This window comes from Coregonus lavaretus (assembly GCF_964263955.1).
Source record: "Coregonus lavaretus genome assembly, chromosome: 7".
NCBI lineage: Eukaryota > Metazoa > Chordata > Actinopteri > Salmoniformes > Salmonidae > Coregonus > Coregonus lavaretus.
The window spans coordinates 6,024,618-6,048,986 of record NC_139994.1 but is presented as its reverse complement, the minus strand read 5'-3'; positions in this window follow the sequence as shown (position 1 = coordinate 6,048,986).

The following is a 24,369-nucleotide window of genomic DNA, read 5'->3' as shown; positions in this document are numbered from 1 at the left end:
CAGCACAACGTACAACACATCCCACAGCACAGCGTACAACACATCCCACAGCCTACAACACATCCCACAGCACAGCGTACAACACATCCCACAGCACAGCGTACAACACATCCCACAGCACATCGAACAACACATCCCACAGCAGAGCGTACAACACATCCCACAGCACAGCGTACAAAACATCCCACAGCCTACAACACATTCCACAGCACAGCGTACAACACAACCCACAGCACAGCGTACAACACATCCCACAGCACAACGTACAACACATCCCACAGCACAGCGTACAACACATCCCACAGCCTACAACACATCCCACAGCACAGCGTACAACATATCCCACAGCCTACAACATATCCCACAACACAGCGTACAACACATCCCACAGCACAGCGTACAACACATCCCACAGCACAGCGTACAACACACCCCACAGTACAGCGTACAACACATCCCACAGCACAGCGTACAACATATCCCACAGCCTACAACATATCCCACAGCACAGCGTACAACACATCCCACAGCACAGCGTACAACACATCTCACAGCCTAAAACACATCCCACAGCCTACAACACATCCCATAGCACAGCGTACAACACATCCTACAGCACAGAGTAAAACACATCCCACATCACAGCGTACAACACATCCCAAAGCACATCGTACAACACATCCCACAGCACAGCGTAAAACACATTCCACAGCACAGCGTACAACACATCCCACAGCACAGCGTACAACACATCCCACAGCGTACAACACTTCCCAGAGCGTACAACACATCCCACATCAAAGCGTACCACACATCCAACAGCACAGCGTACAACACATCCCACAGCACAGCGTACAACACTTACCACAGCACAGCGTACAACACATCCCACAGCACAGTGTACAACACATCCCACAGCACAGCGTACAACACATCCCACAGCACAGCGTACAACACATCCCACAGCGTACAACACACCCCACAGCACAGCGTACAACACATCCCACAGCGTACAACACATCCCACAGCACAGCGTACAACACATCCCACAGCACAGCATAGAACACATCCCACAGCCTACAACATATCCCACAGCACAGCGTAAAACACATCCAACAGCACAGCGTACAACACATCCCACAGCACAGTGTACAATACATCCCACAGCATAGCGTACATCACATCCCACAGCACAGCGTATAACACATCCCACAGCGTACAACACATCCCACAGCACAGCGTACAACACATCCCACAGCACAGCGTACAACACATCCCACAGCACAGCGTACAACACATCCCACAGCCTACAACACATCCCACAGCACAGCATACAACACATCCCACAGCACATCGTACAACACATCCCACAGCACAGCGTATAACACATCCCACAGCACAACGTACAAACCATCCCACAGCACAGCGTACAACACATCCCACAGCCTACAACACATCCCACAGCACAGCGTACAACACATCCCACAGCACAACGTACAACACATCCCACAGCACAGCGTACAACACATCCCACAGCCTACAACACATCCCACAGCACAGCGTACAACACATCCCACAGCACAGCGTACAACACATCCCACAGCACAGCGTAAAACACATCCAACAGCACAGCGTAAAACACATCCCACAGCACAGCGTACAATACATCCCACAGCGTACAACATATCCCACAGCACAGCGTAAAACACATCCAACAGCACAGCGTAAAACACATCCCACAGCACAGCGTACAATACATCCCACAGCGTACAACACATCCCACAGCACAGCGTACAACACATCGTACAACACATCCCACAGCACAGCGTACAACACATCCCACAGCAAACAACACATCCCACAGTACAGTGTACAACACATCCCACAGCACAGCGTACAACATATCCCACAGCCTACAACATATCCCACAGCACAGCGTACAACACATCCCACAGCACAGCGTACAACACTTCCCACAGCACAGCATCCAACACATCCCACAGCCTACAACACATCCCACAGCACAGCGTACAACACAACCCACATCCCACAGCCTAAAACATATCCCACAACACAGCGTACAACATATCCCACAGCACAGCGTACAACACATCCCACAGCACAGAGTAAAACACATCCCACAGCACAGCGTACAACACATCCCACAGCACAGCGTACAACACATCCCACAGCCTAAAACACATCCCACAGCCTACAACACATCCCATAGCACAGCGTACAACACATCCCACAGCACAGAGTAAAACACATCCCACATCACAGCGTACAACACATCCCAAAGCACATCGTACAACACATCCCACAGCACAGCGTAAAACACATTCCACAGCACAGCGTACAACACATCCCACAGCACAGCGTACAACACATCCCACAGCGTACAACACTTCCCAGAGCGTAAAACACATCCCACATCAAAGCGTACCACACATCCCACAGCACAGCGTACAACACATCCCACAGCACAGAGTACAACACTTACCACAGCACAGCGTACAACACATCCCACAGCACAGTGTACAACACATCCCACAGCACAGCGTACAACACATCCCACAGCACAGCATACAACACATCCCACAGCGTACAACACACCCCACAGCACAGCGTACAACACATCCCACAGCGTACAACACATCCCACAGCACAGCGTACAACACATCCCACAGCACAGCATACAACACATCCCACAGCCTACAACATATCCCACAGCACAGCGTAAAACACATCCAACAGCACAGCGTACAACACATCCCACAGCACAGTGTACAATACATCCCACAGCACAGCGTATATCACATCCCACAGCACAGCGTATAACACATCCCACAGCGTACAACACATCCCACAGCACAGCGTACAACACATCCCACAGCACAGCGTACAACACATCCCACAGCACAGCGTACAACACATCCCACAGCCTACAACACATCCCACAGCACAGCATACAACACATCCCACAGCACATTGTACAACACATCCCACAGCACAGCGTACAACACATCCCACAGCCTACAACACATCCCACAGCACAGCGTACAACACATCCCACAGCACAACGTACAACACATCCCACAGCACAGCGTACAACACATCCCACAGCCTACAACACATCCCACAGCACAGCGTACAACACATCCCACAGCACAGCAGACAACACATCCCACAGCACATCGTACAACACATCCCACAGCAGAGCGTACAACACATCCCACAGCACAGCGTACAACACATCCCACAGCCTACAACACATTCCACAGCACAGCGTACAACACAACCCACAGCACAGCGTACAACACATCCCACAGCACAACGTACAACACATCCCACAGCACAGCGTACAACACATCCCACAGCCTACAACACATCCCACAGCACAGCGTACAACATATCCCACAGCCTACAACATATCCCACAACACAGCGTACAACACATCCCACAGCACAGCGTACAACATATCCCACAGCACAGCGTAAAACACATCCAACAGCACAGCGTACAACACATCCCACAGCACAGTGTACAATACATCCCACAGCACAGCGTACATCACATCCCACAGCACAGCGTATAACACATCCCACAGCGTACAACACATCCCACAGCACAGCGTACAACACATCCCACAGCACAGCGTACAACACATCCCACAGCACAGCGTACAACACATCCCACAGCCTACAACACATCCCACAGCACAGCATACAACACATCCCACAGCACATCATACAACACATCCCACAGCACAGCGTATAACACATCCCACAGCACAACGTACAACACATCCCACAGCACAGCGAACAACACATCCCACAGCCAACAACACATCCCACAGCACAGCGTACAACACATCCCACAGCACAACGTACAACACATCCCACAGCACAGCGTACAACACATCCCACAGCCTACAACACATCCCACAGCACAGCGTACAACACATCCCACAGCACAGCGTACAACACATCCCACAGCACATCGTACAACACATCCCACAGCAGAGCGTACAACACATCCCACAGCACAGCGTACAACACATCCCACAGCCTACAACACATTCCACAGCACAGCGTACAACACAACCCACAGCACAGCGTACAACACATCCCACAGCACAACGTTCAACACATCCCACAGCACAGCGTACAACACATCCCACAGCCTACAACACATCCCACAGCACAGCGTACAACACATCCCACAGCACAGAGTACAACATATCCCACAGCACAGCGTACAACACATCCCACAGCGTACAACACATCCCACAGCACAGCGTACAACACATCCCACAGAACAGCGTACAACACATCCCACAGCACAGCATACAACACATCCCACAGCCTACAACATATCCCACAGCACAGCTTAAAACACATCCAACAGCACAGCGTACAATACATCCCACAGCGTACAACACATCCCACAGCGTACAACACATCCCACAGCACAGCGTACAACACATCGTACAACACATCCCACAGCACAGCGTACAACACATCCCACACCGTACAACACATCCCACAGCACAGCGTACAACACACCCCACAGTACAGCGTACAACACATCCCACAGCATAGCGTACAACATATCCCACAGTCTACAACATATCCCACAGCACAGCGTACAACACATCCCACAGCGTACAACACATCCCACAGCACAGCGTACAACACACCCCACAGTACAGCGTACAACACATCCCACAGCACAGCGTACAACATATCCCACAGCCTACAACATATCCCACAGCACAGCGTACAACACATCCCACAGCACAGCGTACAACACATCCCACAGCACAGAGTAAAACACATCCCACAGCACAGCGTACAACACATCCCACAGCACAGCGTACAACACATCTCACAGCCTAAAACACATCCCACAGCCTACAACACATCCCATAGCACAGCGTACAACACATCCCACAGCACAGAGTAAAACACATCCCACAGCACAGCGTACAACACATTCCACAGCACAGCGTACAACACATCCCACAGCACAGCGTACAACACATCCCACAGCGTACAACACTTCCCAGAGCGTACAAAACATGCCTCATCAAAGCATACCACACATCCCACAGCACAGCGTACAACACATCCCACAGCACAGCGTACAACACTTACCACAGCACAGCGTACAACACATCCCACAGCACAGTGTACAACACATCCCACAGCACAGCGTACAACACATCCCACAGCACAGCGTACAACACATCCCACAGCGTACAACACATCCCACAGCACAGCGTACAACACATCCCACAGCACAGCGTACAATACATCCCACAGCACAGCATACAACACATCCCACAGCCTACAACATATCCCACAGCACAGCGTAAAACACATCCAACAGCACAGCGTACAACACATCCCACAGCACAGTGTACAATACATCCCACAGCACAGCGTACAACACATCCCACAGCGTACAACACATCCCACAGCGTACAACACATCCCACAGCGTACAACACATCCCACAGCACAGCGTACAACACATCCCACAGCACAGCGTACAACACATCCCACAGCCTACAACACATCCCACAGCACAGCGTACAACACATCCCACAGCACATCGTACAACACATCCCACAGCACGGCGTACAACACATCCCACAGCACAACGTACAACACATCCCACAGCACAGCGTACAACACATCCCACATCCTACAACACATCCCACAGCACAGCGTACAACACATCCCACAGCACATCGTACAACACATCCCACAGCACAGCATACAACACATCCCACAGCACAGCGTACAACACATCCCACAGCCTACAACACATCCCACAGCACAGAGTAAAACACATCCCACAGCACAGCGTACAACACATCCCACAGCACAGCGTACAACACATCTCACAGCCTAAAACACATCCCACAGCCTACAACACATCCCATAGCACAGCGTACAACACATCCCACAGCACAGAGTAAAACACATCCCACAGCACAGCGTACAACACATCCCACAGCACATCGTACAACACATCCCACAGCACAGCGTAAAACACATTCCACAGCACAGCGTACAACACATCCCACAGCACAGCGTACAACACATCCCACAGCGTACAACACTTCCCAGAGCGTACAAAACATCCCACATCAAAGCGTACCACACATCCCACAGCACAGCGTACAACACATCCCACAGCACAGCGTACAACACTTACCACAGCACAGCGTACAACACATCCCACAGCACAGTGTACAACACATCCCACAGCACAGCGTACAACACATCCCACAGCACAGCGTACAACACATCCCACAGCGTACAACACATCCCACAGCACAGCGTACAACACATCCCACAGCACAGCGTACAACACATCCCACAGCACAGCATACAACACATCCCACAGCCTACACCATATCCCACAGCACAGCGTAAAACACATCCAACAGCACAGCGTACAACACATCCCACAGAACAGTGTACAATACATCCCACAGCACAGCGTACAACACATCCCACAGCGTACAACACATCCCACAGCGTACAACACATCCCACAGCGTACAACACATCCCACAGCACAGCGTACAACACATCCCACAGCACAGCGTACAACACATCCCACAGCCTACAACACATCCCACAGCACAGCGTACAACACATCCCACAGCACATCGTACAACACATCCCACAGCACAGCGTACAACACATCCCACAGCACAACGTACAACACATCCCACAGCAAAGCGTACAACACATCCCAAAGCCTACAACACATCCCACAGCACAGCGTACAACACATCCCACAGCACATCGTACAACACATCCCACAGCACAGCGTACAACACATCCCAGAGCACAGCGTACAACACATCCCACAGCCTACAACACATTCCACAGCACAGCGTACAACACAACCCACAGCACAGCGTACAACACATCCCACAGCACAGCGTACAACACATCCCATAGCGTACAACACATCCCACAGCGTACAACACATCCCACAGCACAGCGTACAACACATCCCACAGCACAGCGTACAACACATCCCACAGCACAGCGTACAACACATCCCACAGCCTACAACACATCCCACAGCCTACAACACATCCCAGAGCCTACAACACATCCCACAGCACAGCGTACAACACATCCCACAGCACAGCGTACAACACATCCCACAGCACAGCATACAACACATCCCACAGCCTACACCATATCCCACAGCACAGCGTAAAACACATCCAACAGCACAGCGTACAACACATCCCACAGAACAGTGTACAATACATCCCACAGCACAGCGTACAACACATCCCACAGCGTACAACACATCCCACAGCGTACAACACATCCCACAGCGTACAACACATCCCACAGCACAGCGTACAACACATCCCACAGCACAGCGTACAACACATCCCACAGCCTACAACACATCCCACAGCACAGCGTACAACACATCCCACAGCACATCGTACAACACATCCCACAGCACAGCGTACAACACATCCCACAGCACAACGTACAACACATCCCACAGCACAGCGTACAACACATCCCAAAGCCTACAACACATCCCACAGCACAGCGTACAACACATCCCACAGCACATCGTACAACACATCCCACAGCACAGCGTACAACACATCCCAGAGCACAGCGTACAACACATCCCACAGCCTACAACACATTCCACAGCACAGCGTACAACACAACCCACAGCACAGCGTACAACACATCCCACAGCACAGCGTACAACACATCCCATAGCGTACAACACATCCCACAGCGTACAACACATCCCACAGCACAGCGTACAACACATCCCACAGCACAGCGTACAACACATCCCACAGCACAGCGTACAACACATCCCACAGCCTACAACACATCCCACAGCCTACAACACATCCCAGAGCCTACAACACATCCCACAGCACAGCGTACAACACATCCCACAGCAAAGCGTACAACACACCCCACAGCGAACAACACATCCCACAGCGTACAACACATCCCACAGCACAGCGTACAATACTTCCCACAGCACAGCGTACAACACATCCCACAGCACAGCGTACAACACATCCCACAGCAAAGCGTACAACACATCCCACAGCAAAGCGTACAATACTTCCCACAGCACAACGTACGACACATCCCACAGCACAGCATACAACACATCCCACAGCACAGCGTAAAACACATCCCACAGCACAGCGTACAACACATCCCACAGCACAGCGTACAACACATCCCACAGCACAAAGTACAACACATCCCACAGCACAGTGTACAACACATCCCACAGCACAGAGTAAAACACATCCCACAGTACAGTGTACAACACATCCCACAGCACAGCGTACAACACATCCCACAGCGTACAACATATCCCACAGCGTACAATACATCCCACAGCACAGCGTACAATACATCCCACAGCACAGCGTACAACACATCCCACAGCACAGCGTACAACACATCCCACAGCAAAGCGTACAACACATCCCACAGCACAGCGTACAACACATCCCACAGCCAAAAATACAAAACATCCCACAGCGTTCAACACATCCCACAGCAAAGCGTACAACACATCCCACAGCAAAGCGTACAATACATCCCACAGCACAACGTACAACACATCCCACAGCACAGCATACAACACATCCCACAGCACAGCGTAAAACACATCCCACAGCACAGCGTACAACACATCCCACAGCACAGCGTACAACACATCCCACAGCACAAAGTACAACACATCCCACAGCACAGCGTACAACACATCCCACAGCACAGCGTAAAACACATCCCACAGTACAGTGTACAACACATCCCACAGCACAGCGTACAACACATCCCACAGCGTACAACACATCCCACAGCGTACAATACATCCCACAGCACAGCGTACAACACATCCCACAGCACAGCGCACAACACATCCCACAGCAAAGCGTACAACACATCCCACAGCACAGCGTACAACACATCCCACAGCACAGCGTACAACACATCCCACAGCACAGCGTACAACACATCCCACAGCGTACAACACATCCCACAGCACAGCGTACAACACATCCCACAGCACAGCGTACAACACATCCCCCAGCCTACAACACATTCCACAGCACAGCGTACAACACAACCCACAGCACAGCGTACAACACATCCCACAGCACAGCTTACAACACATACCACAGCACAGCGTACAACACATCCCACAGCACAGCGTACAACACATCCCACAGCATACAACACATCACACAGCCTACAACACATCCCACAGCCTACAACACATCCCACAGCACAGCGTACAACACATCCCACAGCACAGCGTACAACACATCCGACAGCACAGCGTTAAACACATCCCACAGCACAGCGTACAACACATCCCACAGCACAGCGTACAACACATCCCACAGCGTACAACACATCCCACAGCACAGCGTACAACACATCCCACAGCACAGCGTACAACACATCCCACAGCACAGCGTACAACACATCCCACAGCACAGCCTACAACACATCCCACAGCACAGCATACAACACATCCCACAGCACAGCGTACAACACATCCCACAGCACAGCGTATAACACATCCCACAGCACAGCGTACAACACATCCCAAAGCCTACAACACATTCCACAGCACAGCGTACAACACATCCCAGAGCACAGCGTACAACACATCCCACAGCACAGCGTACAACACATCCCACAGCCTACAACACATCCCACAGCACAGCGTACAACACATCCCACAGCACAGCGTACAACACATTCCACAGCACAGCGTACATCACATCCCACAGCGTACAACACATCCCACAGCGTACAACACATCCCACAGCACAGCGTACAACACATCCCACAGCACAGTGTACAACACATCCCACAGCACAGCATACAACACATCCCACAGCCTACAACACATCCCACAGCACAGCGTACAACACATCCCACAGCATACAACACATCCCACAGCACAGCGTACAACACATCCCACAGTACAGCGTACAGCACATCCCACAGCACAGCGTACAACACATCCCACAGCCTACAACACATCCCACAGCACAGCGTACAACACATCCCACAGCACAGCGTACAACACATCCCACAGCACATCGACAACACATCCCACAGCACATCGACAACACATCCCACAGCGTACAACACATCCCACAGCCTACAACACATCCCACAGCACAGCGTACAACACATCCCACAGCACAGCGTACAACACATCCCACAGCACATCGACAACACATCCCACAGCGTACAACACATCCCACAGCCTACAACATATCCCACAGCACAGCGTACTACACATCCCACAGCGTACAACACATCCCACAGCACAACGTACAACACATCCCAAAGCATACAACACATCCCACAGCACAGCGTACAACACATCCCAAAGCCTACAACACATCTCACAGCGCAGCGTACAACACATCCCACAGCGTACAACACATCTCACAGCCCAGCGTACAACACATCTCACAGCCCAGCGTACAACACATCCCACAGCCCAGCGTACAACACATCCCACAGCCCAGCGTACAACACATCCCACAGCACAGCGTACAACACATCCCAAAGCCTACAACACATCTTACTGCAACGGCTTCCAACCCACTGAAACTTTTAACCCCCCCAAAACAACAACCTCCATTCCAGAATCAGAATCATGAAAATGCAAACAGGCTCAGCTTAAAACATTGTCGCTACAATGAGCGGCCTTTTCAATTTTTGTCAACATAAGCGCACCATGTGGGTATTCTCCAGCTCCATGCAGCGTCTCCCTCCCTCCTCTCTCCAGGGATCCAATTAAAACTATCTTTGGCGAAGCGGCAGGATTCTTCTTCTTCACCATGTTATTGCCACATCTCCCTAACACACTGCAGGGAAAGGACCTCGAACGCAGGCCATTAAGAGTCTAAGAGCCTCATGAAGAGGGGGAGAGAGGGAGGAGAGGAAGGATGGGGCAGAGGGAAAGAGAACGAGGAAAAGCTGTTAGTCACGCATTAGTTTGAAATTACGGAATAATTTCAAATATTAAAACTATATATATGCATTCAGAGTCATTACCATATGGTTTGCATGAACGGGTTACTTATGCAGAGGCAGCGTATGCAGACCGAGGCACAGGAAGAGAGAAAGAGGTCACAGGGGAGAAGGAGAAAGGGAAGGAATACAAACTGACGAAAAGGTGAGCAGTGTCGTCAATTCAGACTAGGGATCAGGACTGTGTGGTTTGAATTTGAATGGCTTTATTTAGTGTGAGCATGGCTTTTTCCAGCTGCTATCATTTATGAAGGCAGTGAGATGTATGTATACATTGAAGATGTTCAGATGGAAAGAACCACTGTGTTTCTCTGTGTTGAATCAGTCGTTGTGGCTGTTGAGAGGACTTTTAGAAAGAGCTCATATTTTCTCACTCTCACAGTAAGACGGTTCTACTCTGATCAAAACCCAAATTGGTTGTGTGTATGTGTGTGCTTTAGTTTTTCTGTGTGTGTCTGCGTATGTGTATTTGTCACAAGGCAACACTTCTGAAGTATCTCGACAGCCATCTCAAAATATCTCGACTTCCATCATTCCTTCAATTCTGACCAGTTTCCCAGTCCCTGCCGATGAAAAACATCCCCACAGGATGATGCTGCCACCACCATGCTTCACTGTGGGGATGGTGTTCTCGGGTGATGAGAGGTGTTGGGTTTGCGCCAGACATTTTCCTTGATGGCCAAAAAGCTCAATTCTAGTCTCATTTGACCAGACTACCTTCTTCCATATGTTTGGTTAGTCTCCCACATGCCTTTTGGCTAACACCAAACGTGTTTTCTTATTTTTTTCTTTAAGCAATGGCTTTTTTTCTGGCCACTCTACCGTAAAGCCCAGCTCTGTGGAGTGTACGGCTTAAAGTGGTCCTATGGACAGATACTCCAATCTCCGCTGTGGAGCTTTGCAGCTCCTTCAGGGTTATCTTTGGTCTCTTTTTTTTTTTTTTTTTTTCCTGGGGGAATGGATCAGCTTAATATATCAGATAGATTGTATCTTCTATCAATGTAATTGTCTGCATCACTTCCAATCCCCCATGTTTTTTTTATTTTTATATATATACTCCCCTTCATTACTTTTCAACCCCACCATCCTTTCCCTACTTGGAGTAAATTAGTGAACAACAATGCCCAGGCCTCTACTTCCGGTCTATACTTACTATCTACACCCTATGGACAGAGTTAATTTTACAATAATTCTATTATATATATATATATTTTTAATTATTATTATTTTTTGCTCCTGAACTTCTTCTACTCTCAACCTCTCCGATCATGTCCATCCGGTTTGCTTCTATATGCCATATCTTTCTAACTGTGCTCTTTCCCAAAAGCTCCCAACATACAACCTATATACTTATTATGGACACAGTATGCTTACATTATTAGCTATCTTTGTTATTATTTGTTGTTATTTGTTATTAGTCCCATCCTTCAACTCTATTCAATACCTCCCATCTATCTCTTAACACCATCCATATAGGATTTCTATTTGCCATATATATTTCAACTGTACTGTGATGTTTTACAAAAGTTCTGAACCTTTCTATTCTCATTGCTTCTACAGATTGTGAATAAAAAATAAAAAAATTTGCTAAAAGTATTATTATATTATTGATCGATTGACTATGACTTTTCAGATCACCCAGTAATAATAATAATAATAATATGCCATTTAGCAGACGCTTTTATCCAAAGCGACTTACAGTCATGCGTGCATACATTTTTGTGTGTGGGTGGTCCCGGGGATCGAACCCACTACCTTGGTGTTACAAGCGCCGTGCTCTACCAGCTGAGTTACAGAGGACCACCCAGTAGTGCTATCTGCAAGGTTAGTTCCAGGTAAATATTGCAATCCTTTAGCCATTCCTGGACCTGTGTCCAAAAACAAGCTACAAATGGACAGAACCAAAACAAATTATCTAATGATTCTGTCTCTTCACAGCAAAATCTGCAGAGCTGGGAAGATTGTATCCCCCATATAAATAACATTATATTGGTAGCAAGAATTTTATATAATAATTTAAATTGAAAGATTCTAATTTTTGAATCCGGTGTCGTTTTGCGTGTCAGTTCATAAACACTATGACATGGGATCGGTACGTCAAAGATCTCTTCCCAACTATTTTGCAATCTATATGGGACGGCTGTCAATCCTTTCCGGTCCTTAAGTGAAACTGATATACTTTTTTATTTATCACAGTTTTCCTTAACCAATTATGTTCTTTAATGCAAGGCCGACAGACAAGTTCCTTACTTTCTCCCCCTTCCACTTTCCTCTTCCACTTTTGTGGTAAGGCTGCAATTATTTGGTTGTAATTTTGGGTAGAGCAGACATTTCCATATGTTTTTGTTAGCTGCATGTGCGACATAACTCCACCAGTCCTACCGATGATATCATTTACGAAGATTATACCTTTTTTAAACATTCTGTCAAAAAATAAAGTTTTTTTGTCAATTAGTATATTTGAATTTAACCACAATATTTGTTGCATTATTTGTTCTGTCGTTTCTGGAGGATTAAATTGAAATTGCAACCAACTTTCTATGGCTTGTTTTAGAAATAGTGACATTTGGGAGATTATTTCCTTTTGCAAATAACTGAAAGTGAGAGGTTGAAATCTGAATAAAGGGAAAAAGGCCTTTCTTGAACATTGGGTGAGACAATCTTACTAATTTGCTTGAGAACCAGTTCGGATTTAAGTATAACTTTTGTATGACTGAAGCTTTTAGTGATAGGTCTAATGCTTTAATATTTAATAATTTCTGTCCTCCGAATTCATATTCATTATATAAATATGCTCTTTTAATTTTGTCTGGCTTGCCGTTCCAAATAAAATTGAATATTTTTTTCTCATATAATTTAAAAAACTGTTCGCTAGGCGTAGGCAAGACCATAAGCAAATAGGTAAACTGGGGTAATACTAAAGAGTTAATCAGGGTGATTTTTCCACAAATTGACAGGTAATTTCCTTTCCATGGTAGTAAGATCTTATCTATTTTTGCTAACTTTCTATAAAAATGTATTGAAGTGAGATCATTTATTTCCTTTGGGATATGTATTCCAAGTATATCCACATCACCATCAGACCATTTCATTGGTAAACTACATGGTAATGTAAAAATTGTATTTTTTAGTGATCCAATACGTAATATAGTACATTTGTCATAATTTGGTTGTAATCCAGAGAGGTTAGAAAATGTATTTAGATCCTCTATGAGGCTGTGGAGGGATTCTAGTTGTGGATTTAAAAGAAAACATGAATCATCTGCGTACAATGACACCTTTGTTTTTAAGCCCTGTATTTCTAATCCTCTGATATTATTATTGGATCTGATTTTAATAGCTAACATCTCGATGGCCACAATAAATAGATATGCCGATAGTGGACAACCTTGTTTCACTCCTCTTGACAGTTTAAAACTTTCTGAGAAATAGCCATTATTTACTATTTTACACCTAGGGTTACTATACATGATTTTGACCCATTTTATAAGAGATTCTCCAAAATTGAAATGCTCCAGGCATTTATATATAAACCCCAGTCGAACTTTATCAAATGCCTTTTCGAAGTCTGTTATGAATAGCAGGCCTGGTTTCCCATATTTTCCATAGTGTTCTATTGTTTCCAATACTTGCCTTATATTATCTCCAATGTATATTCCATGTAAAAAACCTGTCTGATTAGAATGAATAATATCCGACAATACCTTTTTAATTCTATGCGCTATACATTTTGCTAGGATTTTTACATCACAACACTGAAGTGTAAGGGGCCTCCAATTTTGTAAATGGACTGGATCTTTATATTTTCCACTTGTATCCTGTTTCAGTAATAATGAGATCAGACCTTCTTCTTGAGTGTCAGATAATCTACCATTTACATAGGAGTGGTTAAAACATGCTAATAACGGTCCTCTTAGTATATCAAAAAAGGTTTGGTATACCTCGACTGGTATGCCATCCAACCCTGGAGTTTTCCCGGACTTAAAGTCTTTAATTGCATCCAGAAGTTCCTCCTCTGTAATTTCACCTTCACATGAGTCTTTCTGTGTGGCTGTTAATTTGACATTATCAATAGAAAAAAAATCTCTACAATTAGCTTCAGTTAGAGGAGATGGAGGCGACTGAAAAGAAAACATATGCTTAAAGTACTTTGTTTCTTCCTTCAAATTATCATTTGGTGAATTATGGGTGACTCCGTCAATTGTAACCAGTTTCATTAAGTTCTTTTTGGTAGCATTCCTATGTTGAAGATTAAAAAAGAATTGTGTGCATTTTTCCCCATATTCCATTCAGTTTGCTTTATTTTTATAATATATTACACTTGATCTTTCTTGAATAAGTTTCTCCATTTCTTTTTGTTTTTCCTCTAATTTATTCTGAGCCTCTATGTTACAGTTTTTATTGCCATCTATCTGTTCTGTTAGACTTTCTATTTCCTTTCTTAGTATAAACTCTTTTGACCTAAATTGCTTTTGTTTTCGAGATGAGTATTGAATTGCATGGCCTCTAAAGGCACATTTATCTTTGGTCTATTTGTTGCCTCTCTGATTAATGCCCTCCTTGCCTGGTCCGTGAGTTTTGGTGGGAGGCCCTCTCTTGGCAGGTTTGTTGTGGTGCCATATTCTTTCCATTTTTTTATTATGGATTTAATGGTGCTCCGTGGGATGTTCAAAGTTTCTGATATGTTTTTTATAACCCAACCCTGATCTGTACTTCTCCACAACTTTGTCCCTGACCTGTTTGGCGAGGTCCTTGGTCTTCATGGTGCAGCTTGCTTGGTGGTGCCCCTTGCTTAGTGGTGTTGCAGACTCTGGGGCCTTTCAGAACAGGTGTATATATACTGAGATCATGTGACACTTAGATTGCACACAGTTGGACTTTATTTAATTAATTATGTGACTTCTGAAGGTAATTGGTTGCACCAGATCTTATTTAGGGGCTTCATAGCAAACGGGGTGAATACATATGCACGCACCAATTTTCAGTTATTTATTTTTTGAAACAAGTTATTTTTTTCATTTCATTTCACCAATTTGGACTATTTTGTGTATGTCCATTACATGAAATCCAAATAAAAATCCATTTACATTACAGGTTGTAATGCAACAAAATAGGAAAAATGCCACGGAGGATTAATGCTTTTGCAAGGCACTGTATTTCTGTATAGTCAGATAACAGACAGGTTAACTCCTCTGAGGTTAACCTAACATTTACTGCAAGAGTTTTAAAGTTGGAAATAGTAGCCTCTTATATAAGTGTAAATTATACAAAATACAGCTATTTTTACACTTTAGCGTCCGTTTATCTAAAATGTAAGGATCATATCTGCGAACGAACAGACAGAGACAGAGAGAGAGAGAGAGAGAGAGAGAGAGAGAGAGAGAGAGAGAGAGAGAGAGCAATTAGACCCAACCAAATCATGAGAAAACAAAAAGAGAATTACTTGACACATTGGAAAGAGCAAACAAAAAAAACAGAGCAAACTAGAATGCTATTTCGCTCTAAACTGAGAGTACACAGTGGCAGGATACCTGACCACTGTGACTGACCAAAACATAAGGAAAGCTTTGACTATGTACAGACTCAGTGAGCATAGCCTTGCTGTTGAGAAAGGCCGCCGTAGGCAGACCTGGCTCTCAAGAGAAGACAGGCTATGTGCACACTGCCCACAAAATGAGGTGGAAACTGAGCTGCACTTCCTAACCTCCTGCCAAATGTATGACCATATTAGAGACACATATGTCCCTCAGATTACAGCGATCCACAAAGAATTCGAAAACAAACCCAATTTTGATAAACTCCCTTATCTACTGGGTGAAAACCACAGTGTGCCATCACAGCTGCAAGATTTGTGACCTGTTGCCACAAGAAAAGGGCAACCAGTGAAGAACAAACACAATTGTAAATACAACCCATATTTATGTTTATTTATTTTCCCATTTGTACTTTAACTATTTGCACATTGTTACAACAATATATATATATATATATATATATATATATATATATATATATACATAATATGACATTTGAAATGTCTTTATTCTTTTGGAACTTCTGAGTGTAATGTTTACTGTTAATATTTATTGTTTATTTCACTTTTGTTTACTATCTACTTCACTTGCTTTGGCAATGTTAACATATGTTTCCCATGCCAATAAAGCCCTTAAATTGAATTGAAATTGAATTGAATTGAGAGAGAGAGAGAGAGAGAGAGAGAGAGAGAAAGAGAGAGAGAGAGAGAGAGAGAGAGAGAGAGAGAGAGACCACCATTTTCACAAAGAGAAAGAGAGTGATATGCACACACAGACAGACACAGACAGATCCCGCTCACTCTTCCCCCTGCTGTCTCCCTTCCTGGAAAATGTGTGTTTTTTCGGTTTTCAGCCTTTTCTGCTGTTTTCACATTAAAACACACACACATGCATTAAGAGTCTTAATGAGGCAAACTTTCATGAGAATGGTGAGAGAGAAAAAGGTGTGGTGTGGGAGAAGCAGATGGGTGGGGGTAAGAGAGGAGGTAAAGAGAGGGATGGGGTAAAGAAGGGGGAAACGACGGGGGCGGCAGTGGTATGATGCTATTTTCATCTAATCTATCTATCTATAAGTGTAATATTTTGCAACATCCTACGGTGGGTTACGGTGACACACTGTCCCCCTGATGAACCAGCTGTGGTCGCGCGTCTAATATTTGAGTCCCAATGGAAACAACAGATATTTATTCTAGAGAGAAAAAAAAGTCTGAATGCACTCTCTTTGGGGCTGAGAGGCTTAGAAAGAGGTCCCTTGTGTGATTGGATCTGATAACATTTAACTTCATACATTAATCTAGTCCAAAAACAAAAGGCATAAGAGATCAGAAAAGATAGCCCACAAAAACAGAATATTATCTCAAGAGAAAACGCATGAACTCACAGCAAGGATGTGAATATCTATCTCGGACAGATTCTTGGAGTTGAATAAACTATGTTATATTGTTCCCACGTACACATACTCTGAGCCTCTCAGACAATACAGTGAGGGAAAACAGTATTTGATCCCCTGCTGATTTTGTAAGTATGCCCACTGACAAAGAAATTATCAGTCTATAATTTTAATGGTAGGTTTATTTGAACAGTGAGAGACAGAATAACAACAAAAAAATCCAGAAAGAAACGCATGTCAAAAATGTTATGAATTGATTTGCATTTTAATGAGGAAAATAATATTATATTCTTTTGAAAATGCATTTGATTAGTATTTTTCTTAGGACTTGCCAAAAAAAAATTATAATATATTTATTTGTGATTGTGTATATTCAATGGATTTATTAAAATAGACACGCACCCACACCAGCCGACCCCTACTTAAGCCAGGCTTCCCCCAAAAATGTACCAAGATTTTTTTTTTTTTTTTAATCTTTCATCTCTCTGGAGAAAGGCTGAATGTATTTCACTGGAGAAAGGCTGAATGTATCTGACTGGAGAAAGCATCCGAGCGAGCAAAACAGCGCCCCTCTGTCTCTGTATGTGTGGCCCATCTATCTGATGCTGTCTGGTCAAAAAGAGTATGACATTGTTCCCGCCCATAACATTGAATGCAAGGGAAGCCAGCGAGCATTTGGCCTCCCTTGATATTTTTTTAAATAATAGCCAATCAGTGTTGAGCTAAACTGAGTGAGCACAACTGTGAACAGTAATGGCACACCAAAAATGAGTGTCAAGGGAAGCCAGTTTGGATTTGGCTTCACGCCAATCACATCACATCAAAAGCAAAACTTGAATTGTTGAATCTCGTTGTCCTCCTGTGGCTAGCTAGCTAGCTAAAATTGTCCCTGTCCTAATTTAGCCATGGATGGAGATAGGGATTTGGACTTGTGGTTGTACTTAATACTCCATACTGGTCAATGATTATAACGACGATTCTGATCCAACCATTAAGTCATACATTGTGCCCCTGGCCTGAGAGGATGGAAGTTCAATATGTACAGTGAGTGAAAAAAGTATTTGATCCCCTTCTGATTTTGTACGTTTGCCCACTGACAAAGACATGATCAGTCTATAATTTGAATGGCAGGTTTATTTGAACAGTGAGAGACAGAATAACAACAAATAAATCCAGAAAAACGCATGTCAAAAATGTTATAAATTGATTTGCATTTTAACGAGGGAAATAAGTATTTGACCCCTCTGCAAAATATGACTTAATACTTGGCAAAACCCTTGTTGGCAATCACAGAGGTCAGACGTTTCTTGTAGTTGGCCACCAGGTTTGCACACATCTCAGGAGGGATTTTGTCCCACTCCTCTTTGCAGATCTTTTCCAAGTCATTAAGGTTTCGAGGCTGACGTTTGGCAACTCGAACATTCAGCTCCCTTCACAGATTTCCTATGGGATTAAGGTCTGGAGACTGGCTAGGCCACTCCAGGACCTTAATGTGCTTCTTCTTGAGCCACTCCTTTGTTGCCTTGGCCGTGTGTTTTGGGTCATTGTCATGCTGGAATACCCATCAACGACCCAATTTTCAATGCCCTGGCTGAGGCAAGGAGTTTCTCACCCAAGATTTGACAGTACATGGCCCCGTCCATCATCGCTTTGATGCGGTGAAGTTGTCCTGTCCCCTTAGCAGAAAAACACCCCGAAAGCATAATGTTTCCACCTCCATGTTTGACAGTGGGGATGGTGTTCTTGGGGTCATAGGCAGCATTCCTCCTCCTCCAAACACGGCGAGTTGAGTTGATGCCAAAGAGCTCCATTTTGGTCTCATCTGACCACAACACTTTCACCCAGTTCTCCTCTGAATCATTCAGATGTTCATCGGCAAACGTCAGACGGGCCTGTATATGTGCTTTCTTGAGCAGGGGGACCTTGCGGGCGCTGCAGGATTTCAGTCCTTCACGGCGTAGTGTGTTACCAATTGTTTTCTTGGTGACTATGGTCCTAGCTGCCGTGAGATCATTGACAAGATCCTCCTGTGTAGTTCTGGGCTGATTCCTCACCGTTCTCATGATCATAGCAACTCCACGAGGTGAGATCTTGCATGGAGCCCCAGGCCGAGGGAGATTGACAGTTATTTTGTGTTTCTTCCATTTGCGAATAATCGCACCAACTGTTGTCACCTTCTCACCAAGCTGCTTGGCGATGGTCTTATAGCCCATTCCAGCCTTGTGTGGGTCTACAATCTTGTCCCTGACATCCTTGGAGAGGTCTTTGGTCTTGGCCACGGTGGAGAGTTTGGAATCTGATTGATTGATTGCTTCTGTGGACAGGTGTCTTTTATACAGTTAACAAACTGAGATTAGGAGCATTCCTTTAAGAGTGTGCTCCTAATCTCAGATCGTTACCTGTACAAAAGACACCTGGGAGCCAGAAATCTTTCTGATTGAGAGGGGGTCAAATACTTATTTCCCTCATTAAAATGCAAATCAATTTATAACATTTTTGACATGCGTTTTTCTGGATTTTTTTGTTGTTATTCTGTCTCTCACTGTTCAAATAAACCTACCATTAACATTATAGACTGATCATTTCTTTGTCAGTGGGCAAACGTACAAAATCAGCAGGGGATCAAATACTTTTTCCCTCACTGTAGCTAGATGTAGTAGGCTAATGTTAACTAGCTAACATTGCCCATGAATGGAAGTTAGGCTAGCGAGCAAGCATTTTAGCCAGGTAGCCTAGGACAACAAAAAATAGAAGCGTGTACTGTATGACAGAGTGATAGACCATTTCGTCAACATGAAAGAGAGGAGGATGGCATTGCTGGCATTTCTATATAAGTAGGGTGAGTCAACATGTTTTTCGACTTGCACGTGCGCGCGCACACACAGAAATCAGAATAGCCACATCATATTTAGCTTATGTTGATTGGACTAAATAGTTTTTTTTGTCTCTTTTAGTTGTCACTGTATTAGACTAAGCATAGGTGATTTGATGATGTTGAAATGTTGAAGTTGAAATCGTGCTGGAATAGTGGAGGCAGATCCTGTTTTCTTTGCAACTTGTGGTAACTCTCCGTGGTTCTAAATCAATGGTTGTTTAGTGGTCTAAAAATGTCGGAAACATTAACCTGCTTGATGCTGTAGGTAATGGAACTGTTTTTTTTTTTTTTTTTTTTTTTTTTTTTTGTTGTTGTTTTTTTCGGGGGGAATGGATCAGCTTAATATTGCAGATAGGTTGTATCTTCTATCAATGTAATTGTCTGCATCACTTCCAATCCCCCATGTTTATTTTTATTTTTTATATATATATTCCCCTTTATTACTTTTCAACCCCACCATCCTTTCCCTACTTGGAGTAAATTAGGGAACAATAACGCCCAGGCCTCTACTTCCGGTAATGGAACTGTTTGTTACATGCAATATGCTTTGTGGACTTCACCGGACAGAGGTTGCTCTCCGGTTTTGTGATGAAACAAAGGTGTGGTTGAATACATTCTGCCACTGTGTCTTCTTCTTGTCTCGACCTTAGGCCTACAGTATATATCAAGGTGGCAAGACATATGAATTAACAGGATTTATAGAGCAAACGACGCAATTATCACAACACTTAGGTTGTAATATGGCAGTTTTTTCCTGGCTTCGATTCCCCAGGGATTTTCCCCACGCACTGCTGCTGACTCCAACTCGTCAACGTACCGGCATGCACAAGGCTTATACCAGCAAGAATGTGGTAAAAATGGGACTGTTTGAAAGGGGGTCATATAAAACATATATATATATATATAAATGACAGACAACATACTGTAAGTCTTCGCTGTTACGATATGCTATAGCTTCTTCTGTGTTGACATTATACAAGTGCACAGGTTATAGAGTGTAAGAACATTGAAAAGGTATAGAGACCTATAAAGACCTGTTCTTACACTCTATAAGATGTTTACATGCATGAGGTCAGCCTGTAGCTGGTGTATTTATGACAGAGGTCCAGTGGTATTTCAATCACTGTGAGAAGGGGCCACCAAGGCTTCCCACAAATACAATCAGTTCCCATATCACACAATGCTACACGCCAAGTTATGAAATATATATAGTGCCGGGAGAGCAGAGAAATGCTGCTACACTGTGTGTGTGTGTGTGTGTGTGTGTGTGTGTATGTGTGTTGAGGGATGTGACAGCAGGAATCAGATAGTGTGGTGCTGCTTCTTACATTTACATTTACATTTACGTCATTTAGCAGACGCTCTTATCCAGAGCGACTTACAAATTGGTGCATTCACCCTATAGCCAGTGGGATAACCACTTTACACTTTTTTTTTTTTTTTGGGGGGGGTAGAAGGATTAATTTATCCTATCCCAGGTATTCCTTAAAGAGGTGGGGTTTCAAATGTCTCCGGAAGGTGGTGAGTGACTCCGCTGTCCTGGCGTCGTGAGGGAGCTTGTTCCACCATTGGGGTGCCAGAGCAGCGAACAGTTTTGACTGGGCTGAGCGGGAACTATGCTTCCGCAGAGGAAGGGGAGCCAGCAGGCCAGAGGTGGATGAACGCAATGGCCTCGTTTGGGTGTAGGGACTGATCAGAGCCTGAAGGTACGGAGGTGTCGTTCCCCTCACAGCTCAATAGGCAAGCACCATGGTCTTGTAACAGATGCGAGCTTCAACTGGAAGCCAGTGGAGTGTGCGGAGGAGCGGGGTGACGTGAGAGAACTTGGGAAGGTTGAACACCAGACGGGCTGCGGCATTCTGGATGAGTTGTAGGGGTTTAATGGCACAGGCAGGGAGCCCAGCCAACAGCGAGTTGCAGTAATCCAGACGGGAGATGACAAGTGCCTGGATTAGGACCTATGCCACTTCCTGTGTAAGGCAGGGTCGTACTCTCCGAATGTTGTAGAGCATGAACCTGCAGGATCGGGTCACCGCCTTGATGTTAGCGGAGAACGACAGGGTGTTGTCCAGGGTCACGCCAAGGCTCTTCGCACTCTGGGAGGAGGACACAACGGAGTTGTCAACCGTGATGGCGAGATCATGGAACGGGCAGTCCTTCCCCGGGAGGAAGAGCAGCTCCGTCTTGCCAAGGTTCAGCTTGAGGTGGTGATCCGTCATCCATACTGATATGTCTGCCAGACATGCAGAGATGTGATTCGCCACCTGGTTATCAGAAGGGGGAAAGGAGAAGATTAGTTGTGTATCGTCAGCGTAGCAATGATAGGAGAGGCCATGTGAGGATATGACAGAGCCAAGTGACTTGGTGTATAGGGAAGAATAGGAGAGGGCCTAGAACTGAGCCCTGGGGGACACCAGTGGTGAGAGCACGTGGTGCGGAGACAGCTTCTCGCCACGCCACTTGGTAGGAGCGACCGGTCAGGTAGGACGCAATCCAGGAGTGAGCCGCGCCGGAGATGCCCAGCTCGGAGAGGGTGGAGAGGAGGATCTGATGGTTCACAGTATCAAAGGCAGCAGACAGGTCTAGAAGGACAAGAGCAGAGGAGAGAGAGTTAGCTTTAGCAGTGCGGAGAGCCTCCGTGACACAGAGAAGAGCAGTCTCAGTTGAATGACCAGTCCTGAAACCTGACTGGTTTGGATCAAGAAGGTCATTCTGAGAGAGATAGCAAGAAAGTTGGCTAAAGACGGCACGCTCAATAGTTTTGGAAAGAAAAGAAAGAAGGGATACTGGTCTGTAGTTGTTGACATCAGTGGGATCGAGTGTTGGTTTTTTGAGAAGGGGTGCAACTCTCGCTCTCTTGAAGACGGAAGGGACATAGCCAGCGGTCAAGGATGAGTTGATCAGCGAGGTGAGGTAGGGGAGAAGGTCACCGGAGATGGTCTGGAGAAGAGAGGAGGGGATGGGGTCAAGCGGGCAGGTTGTTGGGCGGCCTGCAGTCACAAGTCGCAAGATTTTATCTGGAGAGAGAGGGGAGAAAGAAGTCAAAGCATAGGGTAGGGCAGTGTGAGCAGGACCAGCAGTGTCATTAGACTTAACAAACGAGGATCGGATGTCGTCAACTTTCTTTTCTAAGTGGTTGACGAAGTCATCCACAGAGAGGGAGGAGGGGGGGGGGGGGGGGGGGGATTCAGCAGGGAGGAGAATGTGGCAAAGAGCTTCCTAGGGTTAGAGGCAGATGCTTGGAATTTAGAGTGGTAGAAAGTGGCCTTAGCAGCAGAAACAGATGAAGAAAATGTAGAGAGGAGGGAGTGAAAAGATGCCAGGTCGGCAGGGAGTTTAGTTTTCTTCCATTTCCGCTCCGCTGCCCGGAGCTCTGTTCTGTGAGCTCGCAATGAGTCATCAAGCCACGGAGCTGGAGGGGAGGACCGAGCCGGCCGGGAGGATAGGGGACACAGAGAGTC